We start from the raw sequence: 14,426 nt of genomic DNA, 5'->3' as shown, positions 1-14,426 counted from the left end.
AAGGAAAGAAGGAAGGAAGGAAGGAAGGAAGGAAGGAAGGAAGGAAGGAAGGAAGGAAGGAAGGAAAGAAGGAAGGAAGAAATGAAAATGCAAATTAATTGGAAGGACCACACCAGAAAATCTGGTCACAGAGCTCCATCTCTGGTTCACTTTATACTAGAAAACTTTCAACTTCCTTTTCAAGATTCAATTCTGCATTCTTGTCTCATCATATGTTTTATCGGCAGAGTCCAAAGTTCTTGTAGAACCCAAACAGGAAGGAAGGATGAAGGATGTAGCTTTAGGGTATCACCTTTGACTGGCTAAGAAAGCAGTCCAGGAGGAAGCTGGAGAGGTAAAGTACTGAATGAATGAGCTTTTGTTGGGAAGCTTGGAGTGATGCTGGGAAATTCCTGAGTTTACAGTTAGATGCCCTGCCATTGCAGAGGTGCTGGTTTTAAAATTAACAAGGCAGGGACTGAAATTTTACCTCTTTCTTGATTCATGTAAACTTTACAAACCAACTCAGATGAGTAGCCAGGAATAATACCTTCTAGGAAATTCTCATTCTTTTGATGATTGAGTTGTCAGGAAGAAGGCTAGAAGGCTAGAAGGCTCAATATTTGCATATTTTACTGAAAATTTGGGGGACATCCTGGTGAAGTTGCCACATGTTATGAGGAAAAAGATGCCCCCTCTTGGGGTTTTTAGTCTTGTTATGAAAAAATTTAAGAACAGACCCATGGGAGCTTGATGATAATTTTATTGGAATGTAAAAGAAAAAGTACCAGGTCAGGCAAACTGGAAATTTTGACTGCTGCTCCTAAGGAAAAGATGGACAAGTGGAAATCCAGAATGAAGATCAGTCCCATGGTGGTCAAACAGCCACAGATATGGAACAAAATTTGGGAGAAAGAGTGAAGCCCAGAGTATTAGGGAAAGTATGCTTTAGACAGAGATAGGAAAAAGACCAAGAGAATATATAAATTATTCAGAAAAACACACCAATGCAGCATGACTATAACTATACTAAATAGTACATGAGGCAAGGGGGATTCTGGGAAGGAACTGTACATTCTCTTAGTACAAGGCTAATTAGTCCTCCTATATTTTTATCATGGCTTAAGGTGGTGGCTCCACTTGACTGAGGGGTTGTCTCAGCCAGGTAAGTGGGTTATCTCCTATGGGAGGAGACAATGGCATATATCCCCACAGAGATAGAGTCCATTCTTTCCTGGAGCATGTGATCACAATCTTGGAGGTATGTGTATATATGTCTCAATGTTAGGATTTATCCTGTCTATGTGTATGTGACTCTCCTCCATTCTCTGTACGCATGACTACTTACCTACTTGGAAATTTAAAGCCAGGCAGAACACTGTGAGTAGAAATATCAAAGTAAGTGATAGTGTTATAGAAATTTGGCTCTAAATGTCATGTGATCAAGTAGCTGTGGTAGTGCCCCCCATCGGCCCCTTTCTCCAGAAAATGTCCTATTTAAAGAGAAAAAAGGTACAATTGAGGATTACCACTAACATGACCTACACTTGTAAGAGTGTGAGAAAATTTGGGAAACGTGAAGCCACATTTCATTAACCTTGAATTACCATAAAAGTGGTACCACTGGCAGGATGTTATTCATGGGAGCATTAGGCAGAATTTTTCAGGATTTATCTGGAGGTATGTGAAATACAAGTAGAGAAGAAAAAGCTATAGGAGCAACAGATAGGAGAAAGGTCACATCTATATAACACATTGATGTTGCTATACTATGGTGTAGGGAGGAATAGTGAATGGAAAAGACAGAAGGACTAATATTTACCATCATTTCATACTTTTAATATTTTTATTTATTGTATACTTTCTATAAAATTGATAAATTTTGGAGGGGTAGAAGGACAAGACCTCAAAGTAAAACTTGTTCTTACTATATTAACATATGACTAGATGAATGAAATAATATGATGATGTGTCTGTATTAACATATGAATAAATGAATGAAATAATATGATGATGTGTCTATATTAACATATGACCAAACAAATGAAATAATATGACGATGTGTCTATATGTGCAATGCCATCAAGAATTAGAGCATACCATCTTCTAAACAAATTATAGAGGTTGCATTATTATGCCAGAGGTAATGGACCCCTCTGGTCAAAGAAAACTAAGTGGTGGGAAGTTTAGCAATCTGTTACCAAGTCTCAGAAAGGCTGGCTGAAAAAAAAGATATGGACTGACAAAACTTGTGAGGTTTGCTTCTTGTGTATGTCATACTACAAATATTTGAAAGACTCAGTTTTCGTGAGAGGCAAACTAGTTAGATAAGGAAAAGTTGTAAGTAAATAAGAATAGGCTAAAATGAACAAAATCCAACAAGAACAACAACAAAATCCCTTGAGACCACTGTTATTATTTTCGTCCCATTTCTGCAGATAAATAGATCCTATTACAACAGGGCTGTGTCCTCACGTAATAACAGAAGGGCGTGGATTGCACTTGCTATGCGCTGTTCAAGTGGTGTGTGTGTGTGTGTGTGTGTGTGTGTGTGTGTGTGTGTGTGTTTTAGAGACTTGCATGGACCAGAACCAGAGATGATAGGAAGACAAATGGTTCTGCTTTCTTGCTTGGCTGCCCCATGTTTACTTTGCTGATTATAGCAAATAGAATTTAGGTTGTTGTATTTTATCAGTCATTTTAACTGTGTTTCACCACTCTGTGGTTTTAAACTAAGTGCCAATATGCAGTAAGAAGATTTGTAATGGTCCTATCTCCAGTCTTTCCTCCAAGGACCTACTGAGTCACTACAATTGATGAGATGCGGCACTCTACGCCTTACAATTGGGGGATTCAGATTTTATGGAGAGGGAGCTAGAGAGAAATTCTCAAGGTTGGTCTTTAAACAAGCATGACAATCCACTACCCATCAGTCTTTGCAGGCCAACTCTTTTGTATATCTACAGCATACCCCTATTCAGCTTAATTCTATAGCTTTGTTTAACTGTCACCTATTTGATCTCTGTTGACACATGCCTTATTCCAAGCTTAAAATTTTCTATTTACAGCTTTAAGAATGTAGAAATTAGAACTTAGACCATCATCCTTTAGAAAATAAACTTAGTCGAGTTCCACAGTTTTTCCGTTCAGATGATATCTGAAATCATAGATGCTGAGGTGGTACAATGAAGGGCTAACTCCCTAATATGTGAAATATTAGTGTGTTTAAACTGGCTTTTCCCTCTCTTCACCACTTTCATTCATGGTAATGGCTTGACCTCTATTCTGAATGGTGTTCCTTCTATTTTTATTTTTCAGAACCCCAAACGAAACATTAAAAAACCCACAATGCCCACTACTAATAAATGTAACTTAAGAACAGGGAGCAACATTCTAATTGCTTTCTTTTCTACTCTGGCTTGGTTCTACATGTGAGTCAGGAAAGGCTTCAAACCTCTATTCCAGTTGGCCTTGTTTATTTTCAGCAAGACCTTGAAATAAATTTATTGTTTTTCATTTATACTTAAGGTCAGAAGAAAGATAAGTTGGGATCTATTGCAATTCACTGTAGCAACCAATAAAGTATTTCACCACAGTCTGGGGAATACATATGACCTCATCAGAAACAATATGAAACGGAGTCTTATTTCAGAGTTTCCCATTTCACACCACATACACAGTCCATGTAAGAGAATATCTTATAGGTTTATCTGCCGGATGGACGTTTCCATGATAAAAAAGTAGTAGAGCCAGGCAACATTTGACAAATTCTGTCACCCAAATCTCCTGAGCACTGGAGTCTAGCATAATTTTTTGATCTCTACCCATAAATATTTATAGTAATTTGCTTTCACTAATATAAGAGCCTAAATAGTTTTTCATTTGTAACAAGCACACACATACACTCACTCACTCACTCACACACACACACACACACACACACACACACACACACACAATATTTTAGATCCAAATTGTCTAAAATAAATAAAATAAAATCATTGGCTGTGTCCTCCCTTACAATGCTGGGATTTGTCCATAACATTTGTTATATAATACATGAATTCAACTAACTATATAGAAAATGTCTAACACTTGAAGTAGTATTTTGATACATAACATAATAATGCTTTATAAGGTTTAAGGGTATAATATCATATATTTTAACAAATGTATCTGTAGTACTGTAACTCTTAACAAATATGTCATGGAATGCTATTTCCTCAGCTAGGTTCTAGTGGTCTTTCATAAACTTGTTCCTATCTGCATTTATTTATTTTTGTGGTGTGTGTGTGTGTGTGTGTGTGTGTGTGTGTGTGTGTATGTGTGCACGTGCATGCGTGCACACATGTGTATGTAGAAGGTTACAAAACCTAACATGCTTGCAGAGGTCAGAAGACAACTGTTGGATGTCAATTCTCACCTGAGCCCTTGTGGCATCTCTGAGTTGAACTCATATCTTGCTCCATTTGCAATTGCCTATACCTTCTGTAACATATTTTGGCGACTTAGCTGCCTTTGGTTCACAAATCAAGATAACTCTATATTTCCAAATCAATAGATTTTACAGTGGCCAATGAAACACAGTAACTTTTACAAAGCATGAAGTTGAGAATGAGGAAAGAAAACAATAGAAGTAGTAGAGCTCATTAATTAATGCCAAGTCACTCTGGATGCGGCTTTGTCCATTAACAATTAAAGCAGAATATACTTTCCAATTATATTGGATCAAGTAAATGCAGATCTTTTGATTTCAGAAAAAAAAAAAACTTTAGGTAGATCTTAATTTTCATATTTGAATTTCTAGTATGATTATGTAACCTTAGCACAAAGGACTCCATTTTGGTTTGTGTGTCTGATGATGCCGTTGTGAGAGTTCAGTCTGTTCTTGTATCTTCATGTAAATTTTAACAGTCATAGTTTATTCCCATTCCCTTCCCTAGCAATCACTTTCACAAGAGCTACAAGTTACAGCTTTTGAAATGACATACATGAATAGCATCAAACATATGCACTCTTTTGTTCTCGGCTTACAAAGTTAACACATACTTCTGATGTTCTATATGTGCTAGTGGATTGTTCTTTTATTTTTTCTGAGTGGCTTCTGATATGGCTTCAGTTCCATGCTAAGGAAAGGTGGGATAGTTAGAGTGTTTTCTCACTTTTTTTCTGCCCCCTTAAGTACATTAACTTCTTACAGTATGTTTGAATTGCTCATTAGAGTTATGATGACATCTACATTACTTCGTCAGGTTGACCCTGGAGTTTAGAATGAACTAAAAATGAATGCTGTTTTTAAAAACATATTTTAATTGAACTAGAAAGATATCAGTTTTCCTCTTTCCTTTTCTCCCTCACACTTACAGATCCCCTCCTTTTAACTGTTCCCGTGTTTTCTTTCCACTTTTACATTAATGGCCTTTTTACTTTAATTATTATTTTAATTATTATTTTTGCACACAGACACACATATATATATACATACACACACACACACACACACACACACACACACACACACACACACACATATGTTTTATACACAGAGTCAGGTTTTGTTGATTGAAAATGCGAGTTTCCAGGGATGACCACTTGGCATTAGATAACCTACAAGTGACTCGTCCCTGAGAGAGGCAAACGCTCTTCTCCCAGCAGTCATTTGTTAGTTGCTTGTAGTTCTTTGTCTTGGCTTGGGACCCTTCGGAATCTCTCTTTTCCTGCATTAATATGTCTATTGATATCCCCATTGGTCCAGTCTTTACACAGCCATTTCTAGGAAAAGCCATTTTACAGCAAGCTCTCTGGTATTCTGGCTCATCCAAGCTTTCTTGCTATTTCCAGAGCTGGAGAAGAATGGACTGTAATGCATGTGTATCCATTGGGGCTGGGCTTCTCATAGTTCATTCATATTTGCATTGTGTCCAGTTGAGGTTTTCTGCTTTCATATTTCTAAGTGTTTTTTTCTTTATCATTTAGATGAGTTGACAATAACTCACTTCTGATGACATTTTCATACATAATTTCACTTCGGCTGACTGTCAAGTGCCTGTCATCCTGTGTTTTTTTTTTTTTTTTTTTCTGCTATACACTTTCATGCCCACAATCCCCCATCCTGACTTGTTCTATTGTCTTCCTCATCCTTGTTGTATAAGGCATCTCACAGACCACTTCCTGGTTTTCTAGACTTTACACAAATTGACTCCCAGCTGGATAGACACTTAACTTGAGACAAGAATCCACACAAGACAGAGGACATACTTTGTTTACCATTCTGATCCTGGGATATCTCTTACTATAACATTTTCCAGTGTCATTTGTTGTCCTGAATATCTCATAATTTATAGCCAAATAAAATCCCAGTGTATATATTGTAGACATATATTTTCACAACATACTTTAAGGTTTTAATCTCACTTCTAGCCCACCAACCTCCAGAAGTAGTAGAAAAGAAAGATTATTAGGATATGGGGTAAGTGGACTTGTTTAGAAATTGTTCTTTGGGGCAATTCCCATCTTCATTGTTGTTAGTCTAGTCCACTACAAATCCCAAACATGAATCATCAGCTGCAGTCTAATCCACTTGACAGACATCACATAGCAACCAGCAGCTACAGTCCAGTCCAGAAGAAACCATAGGGCTCACCAATGGGCCCTGAGTTCTCAGAAGTGACGAAAAGCTGCAAAAATTTCACAGAAAGTTCTTTGGTGAGTTTCTTCGTATGAAGTAACTCAAGCAAAGCTCATCAATGCAATGTAAGGTGAACCAACACATGCATATCCTCAGCGAAGACTAGTGAGGCAAGGCGAAGCAACGCAATGCTCCAGCTCCCACTCAGTGGGGTCATAGTTCTATGGACCCGTTCATGTGTTTGCTATAGCAAAACATCCTTTCACCTGTGTCTGCTTCAACAAAACATCAGTTTACCTGTCTGCTTTAGCAAAACATTCACCTGTCTGCTACAGCAAATCATCATTATTACCTAACTGGGTCTCCAAAGAAACCAGAAATTTCCACTTTAATATATACCACATTTTCATTATCCATTGATCAGCTGCCAGGCAACCAGGGTGACTACATTTCTTTGATAGCATAAAAGAGAACAATGTACTGTAAAGATTTTTTGAGATTTCACTTTTATTTTCCACTTGAAGACATGTAGGCTAGGAACAAGAGAATTTGGGACTAAATATTATTGCCATATTTGTTTAAAAAGTGTTTAAATCATGGTTATAGGTTCATGACTGAAATGTGTACTGGAAAGAATGTATCATTTTAAATCTGCAGTTGTTGACTTCATTGACACAAAATTGTGTAGTTGTGCAAGGAAGCCTTGGTGAACCCCAAAAGACCACCAAGGATCTGACTCCGATGTAATCACATTAGAGTCTCTTTATTACAAACTCCAGTTTGGGCCTACTCACTACCGGCCCACAGGAAGGTTTGGAGAAGCAGCCCTGAACTCTCACTGAGACAAGATTTTATAGAAAAATGGAAGCAAGTGGGGTTTCGACCATTCTGGCAAGCATTTAAATGAATGAGTATTGTAAGTCGACAGGTGGGTGCTCTGAAGCAAGATCGCATAAAATTATAAGTGTTCTGAAAGTACATCTGAAACAACCAGACTAATCTTGGACTGTTGCTAGGACATAGCTCGGCAGTAACTATGACTAAGGACAGGTATGAGGTCCTTTCTGGTATTTGGGTTTAACTGCAGGTCAAGTTCTCAGGCTTATCTTCCCCTTAAGATGGAGGCCAGCTCCGGTCTCTCATGGTTACTACCTGGTTGACTGAGAAGGAACTACATAGTTCAGCTCTCAGTTTCTTTATCTAATACAATCTCCACCTTATGATCTTTTCTATAAGTTGAGCTATTTGCTCATTTTGTCACATTTACCGGCGCCGTTTGGTTTCACTCACTTGTCCACATGGTTATTTGCTTCATTTATTTCTGTCACATGCTCCTGGGCATTTCTCTCTGAATCTTATAATTTACTAAATTTAGTTTTCTCTTTCATGTAGGCTAAATTTCTGCCCTTGTGTTAAGTTCTCTCCTTGTTGACTTCTATTGATTGATCTTTTTAATCTGTTCTAATATGATGATGGAATGATGGGCATTGCCCTCCATAAACTTCTTGTCTTGTATCAGCATATTCTGCCATGCTATACCTTCATTTCTGTTCTTTTCAAAAATATTATCCAATTTTTATTTTGATATATTTTTAAGCATAAGCTATTTGGTAGGTATTACTGAATTATCAAATATATGGAGGTTTACAAATGTTTTTCTATTATTACCTTCTAATTTCACTACACTGTATTTAAAGAGCACATTTTTACTATTAATAGTAGTAGTAGTAGTAGAAGTAGTGATATAGGAAGAACTGTATTATAGGCTAAAATTTAATTTATCTAAATAAATAGCCTGTTCATCCTTGAAAGTAATCTGCCTATATTATTCTAGTGTTGGAAAAGTATTGTTATATATGGTTGATAACTCTAATTTTTTAAAAAATTATTTGTATGTGTGGTGATTTTCTGATTGCTTTTCCATAAATTACCAAGAAAAATTGGAAAATTTCAGAGATATATACAAATAAAGAATCTTTTACACTTGATGTTACAGACAAGAGAATTAAGAAGAGAATTAAGTCTTTCAAGAAGTGCTCAGAAATTTAAAAAAATAATATCAGAAAGAAATTTTAGAATAAAAGATACATGCATCATTAAATGTTATTTAAATTTCCCCATTATTTTTTTTTACCTGTAATAAGATTTTAGAATACTGTATTCAAGAATTTCTTCTTCTACTTTGAGTAATGTTAAAAAGTAGGATTTGGGAATTTATGCAAAATTAGAGTGTGTGTGTGTGTGTGTGTGTGTGTGTGTGCTAGATGATAAAGTAAGAACCTGGAACAAGGTTTTACTCTGAGCTCAATCTCAGTGGCTATCAAATCTCTCACTATCTTGGTTTCATTTTGCTGCCTTGTGTTATTCAGATCTGTCCTGCTGGTGAGAACATAATTTGTCCTGATGAATAGACCTTATTACTTTGCCATATGTGGTAGAAGAAAACTTAGAGTATTTAGATTTGTTTTTAGGCTTAGGTCATGATGAGTACTTTGAAATATTAGAGTATAATTATAAACTGAAAAGCCACATGTCTTCTTACATGTTGACAAGGTAAAATCTGGGAGAGCAGCAGCTTAAAGTGAGGTATGATTCATCAAATCATGCTCTGGTCATTCTATTGGTTTGATATTATATTTTGATGGTGAAAGTAGGAGTCACAGAAGAATCGTAGAGACCGAATAACTTAGGGATAAAATATGGAGCTTTTCAAGACTGCTTTGGCAGAAAGGTAGAATAATCACAGCAGTAAGAAACTATTGGACTTTTGGAAATTTCATATTTTAACCAAATAGCTATGGAAGCACGGGTGATATGGAGGGCGGAGGTCATACCCATTGGAAGAGTGCCTCTGAAGCCTATGGACTGTATGATAATCATCATTGATGTTTTTGCTTCTTTGACGATTATTAGACAAGGAATTTCAGTATAATTATGCTTGATGGAACTGTGACAGACAGTAAAGTAGAAATGGAATAATCCCTAACCTTCCTGGCAGAGCAGCACATGCTCTCTTAGAACGTAAACACGCATCATTCAGACTGCCTGTGGCTTTCTCGGAAGAAGGTGGGAGATAGCCTTAAAGGGAAGTTTGGCTTTTAGCATTGAATCCTGGAAATGGATTAACATGCCAGAAAGGATGGGAAAGGTGAATATGGATAGTAATCTAGGGAACAAGATGGGAAAAGCAGTGACCTCATGGAGTCTGCCCACACTGTGGGTCTCTTCGGAAGAAGCCTCAGTACTGCTGCTTAGCGGGACTAAACCTATTTGATTGCCTGCTGCTATCGAATAGATGACAAAATGATATATTTTCAGCTTTGGTGTCTGAAACTATTTTCAGTTTCACAAGATTTAGCTCATATTTCAGCCAAATTTTAAAGAGGTTTAGTTTTGTGGGTTTTGTTTAATTCTCTTAGCATTTTTGTTTTGTTCTGTTTTATTCTTTTGGTGTTTATATCCATGGGTTATAGTATAATTTTCACTAAGGTGAATATATTAATTTTGATGTTCTGAGACCTCATCAATTCCTTTCCTTCCTCAAACAAAGTAGGCATGAGCCTGGGGGCTACGCCTCTTTAGGGAACTGGCTAAGCACCATTGATTGTAAGAACGTGTGATTACTTTCCTCTTACTGCTGAGTAACTTTCCTTTGTGTGAAACCTGTTAGGGAAGCCAAATCAGTCTCCTATCTTCCCACCTCCATTGTCACTTGCCACAGATAAGCCATTGTTGAGTGCTGGAGTCAAGAGCTTGCTGATCTCTCCTAGCAGAAGCAATTTCCTGTTTTCAGAAACTTATAATGAGATTTAAAAAAATGCAAACAAATCTAATATATCCACAGAGAGATTGCAGAGTTGGATAAACACAGACAAACCGATGTTTAAACTTTTGTAACCTTCTCTAAATTTCTTTTATTAATTTGCCAGTAAGTTTATTTGCTCAGAGGCTGTACTGATCTGGAGACAAATATTCACAAAATATATGTTCTAAAGTTGAAATTATAGTCATTTGTAGATGGGAAGACTTTCACAAATGCTTGTGTGTTTGTTTGTGTGTGTGTGTGTGTGTGTGTGTGTGTGTGTGTGTGTGTGTGTGTGTAAGTCCCAACAATTTAAGGAAATTGTTTTTAACTTCAAAGTATATGACAAAGAATGTGCTATGTTTATTGGAATGAGTTTTTATTATGAGAGGATATACTATGGGAATACTTGAGTACATTTGTTTTTCCAAAATAGAAAGCTGGTGTATAATTATTGAAAGATGTCTGGTATATTAAGTCTATAAGAAAAATTTGGGGTCCTCAACTTGAAAGAGATTCTTTCAGCAATTTAGTAAACTTAATTTATTCTACTATAATAATTGACCTATAATTTCATCAGAATATCTTGATAAAATATAATTGCCCAACTTGACATAAACTGTGAAGAATAACCCTCTTTGAGGGGTTAACCAGATTACAAATGACTGTGTGCATCTCTGCTGGTCATGATCTTGATTGCTAATTAATATAGGAGGGTCCAATCTACTGTAAGCTCTATGATCCCTAGACATGTTGTCCTGAGCTATAAACAAACCAATAAATGAACAACAGAAAATTAGAATGGGATGGAAAGTGAAATAGCGCCAGTGTTTGTTTAGCCATGGTTTGTACCTCCACATTTGAGTTCCTGCCCTGATTTCCTTCAATGATGGCATAACATGGAAGTTTAAGTAAATAGCACCAATACCAGTACTAACCTCCCCCCATTTAAGTTGCTCTTGGTTGTAATGATTAAGCACAGTGACAGAAAAATAACTAAAATAGTTGAGAACTTGTTAAGCTTTAGGCATTCATGTTGGCCATAAGAATCAGAGAAATCCAGGAATATCTTCAAGCTGGACACACAAACATGTGGCAGTGTCTTCCTGACTCTACATGTGCCATTGCTTTAGTGTCAAGTGAGTCACTAAGTTGTCCTGACGTATTTCCACAAAACAGAGGGTCTCTTCCTTCCACCTTTAAACCTTAGCCTGTCATCTCTAGAGTAGCATCCTTGAAAGTTTTCTAATTAGGTTATCAAACAAAGTGGCTGGGCTGCCAGCTGTTAGTTTTATCTCTAGAAGTTATAAATGTATTTTCTAAATGACAAGAAACCAAGACAGATTTTGTTGAAGCATTACAGAATTGATAGCACAGGGAAAATTTTTTCTCGATGAACTTCTATATAGTATTCAAACTTATTGAATTTCTTCCCCAATACTGAATTTTTTTTTCTTTTATGGGAGCAAATCCAGGGTCTGTACATGCTAGGCAAAGGAAAGGCAAACACCCTAGTTCTGAACTATATATTTCAAGGGTCATATTTCAGAAAGACTTGTTCCTTACCAGTGACCATTTGCTTTTATTTATTTTTGCATCAGCTGAACCCATCCCTTATCTGTTCACTATGCTATATTTGCGCTAAGCCACAAATCAAATCTTGGTTAAAGTATGTTTTAAATTAAGTAGAATTCCATCCTTTTCCCCCTTCCCTTTTCCCCCTTCCCTTTTCCCCCTCCAGTTGCTCCCAGGTACTCTCCCTGCAAGACCTTCAGGCCCTTCTCAATTCTCAATTTGATATCCTCTTGGTTTTTTCTTTGACCATTATTGCTGTGCACGCGCGTGTACACACACACACACACACACACACACACACACACACACATCAAATCTTGTAGCTCTCCATGTAGATGTCATAGATGTCATAATTTTGCCACTTTGTAATTTTGCTGCCATGGTCAATTTGCTAAAGCTCATATCTCAGACAGGGTAGTAATCAAATGCTTCTTTGAATACCATCCGTGAGGAACTGTAGAATACATAGAACACTAACAAATTCTCGCTTTCTCCTAGACATCATGATTTTACTCTGTGCCATGTCTTAGTCATGAAGTGCTGCTTCCTGTGAGGCCAAAGTAAGGAGGTCACACAATGGAAACCCAAGATTCCAATAGTGTGAGTTCAAATGAACCGTTTGTTCTTTTAAGTTGATTTGTCTCAGATAATTAAGAATGGAAATATGAATAGTGCACATGCCTTTCTGCACTTGATGATTGTGGCTTCCCAGTATGTTTCAGGAAAACAAAAACAAAAAACAAAATTACCCAAAAAACAAACAAAGAAACAGACAAACAAAAACCAGACATATGTTAAAATGTCTTTTGATTCATGTTTTCCTCCAGTGTTCTGTGTGCTTCAATTTACCCATTGCAAATTAAGGAGCATTATGAGTTTATATTTAAAAAAAAAACAATAATTTTGCAATATCACATTACAGAAATCTGGGCCCATAACTCTATCTGCTCAAAGGAGATTCTTTGTTTGAGCTTTATTATGTGTTATGAAACTAAATGAAATACAGGAAGCCATGATTTAGTATGCAGCATGGATTTGCCAACACTAGTTCAAATTAGACCTGCCAGCTAACCCCTATTTCTCACTTGTGAGTCCAACAAATAAATTATAAATGTTGGCACAATATTTATATTATTACTTTTATAGCCTACGATTTACAACCCTCGCTGTCCTTGAGCAGCTCCATGTATTTGTTACAGTCCCCTCCAGGGAGGATTCATTGAATGAAGGCTCAACATCTGTGCTCAGGGAAAATTCGGGCTCAGTCTACTATGTTCCATTTCCCAAGAAACATTACTATTCCACATTGATTGTGTAACGGCGGATTAATTATGCTGTCAGGTAGTGTATTTATGTCCTTGGTAGTTGTATTGGCTTGCTGACTCTAAAATGGCCAGCATACATCCTTCAGTGGAACACATATTTGTTGTATAAGATGCATCTGTGCTGTATATTGCAGGGGAACAGGTGCTGTATCTGTATTTCAGGATGACTAGTGGAAAGACTTCACCAGCTGCATTTTAACTATGTAAAAGAATATAAGCTGATGTGTTACTTACTAAATTAGCCACTGGTGCACACTGATTCAAAAGGAAACTACCTATATTTGAATTCCACATTATCAATTATCAACTCTGCAATCTAAGGTAGGCACCTATTTCAAACAGATTGGTGACTGATCCTCTGAAATGTGTCCATCATATGTTAGCTATTGTTGTTGCACCATGAAACCCTTTAGGGAAAGCATATATAAATAGCCTTTCCCCTGACATATGTGAACATTATTCATAGGTGAGTACATATATGTACTCACCTATGAATAATACGAAACACTCTTTTTCAAAATACAGAAATTACATTCAGTCAAACCACACCCCTCTTAAATTTGCCTTCCCAAGGCCTGAGGTAAAGACTATATTAAAAAGGTGTAAAAATTTTAAGTGCTAAATTAGGCCAGAGTTAACCCCGAAATAGATTCTTTCCTTTCATGTTCTCAATGACTTCTGAGTACAGCTATACTAAAGAACTCTGGCTCTTCCCTGATGCCGAGAGATATTAAGATATGTGCATGACACAAGCACATGAGACATCTCGTCATCAGGAATGTAAGAACCAGTGCACGTCCTGCCTACAGTCTGCTGCACTGGAGTGTCTTAGTCTGTAAACGCAGCCCTTCCATTATCCTACTTAGTAGTAATCTTGCTTTAGTGGGAACAACCCCCAAACTCCTTACCACAGCCTACCTGCCCTTATATACTGCACACCTGCCCTTTTCTCTCTTCTATAGTTTCTTGTTCTTCCTTGAATAAAATGTTCTAGTCACAGTTTGATTTCACAATTTAATAAGTTATTTTCTGGTCTATGAAATTTTTTGCTTGTTCCCCCAAAAGACCTATCTCTCTCTCTCTCTCTCTCTCTCTCTCTCTCTCTCTCTCTCTCTCT

The sequence above is a fragment of the Mus pahari genome, chromosome 14, assembly GCF_900095145.1.
Source record: "Mus pahari chromosome 14, PAHARI_EIJ_v1.1, whole genome shotgun sequence".
In the NCBI taxonomy this organism is placed as follows: Eukaryota; Metazoa; Chordata; class Mammalia; order Rodentia; family Muridae; genus Mus; species Mus pahari.
The sequence above is the reverse complement of the archived record's forward strand: the minus strand, read 5'-3'. Positions refer to the sequence as shown.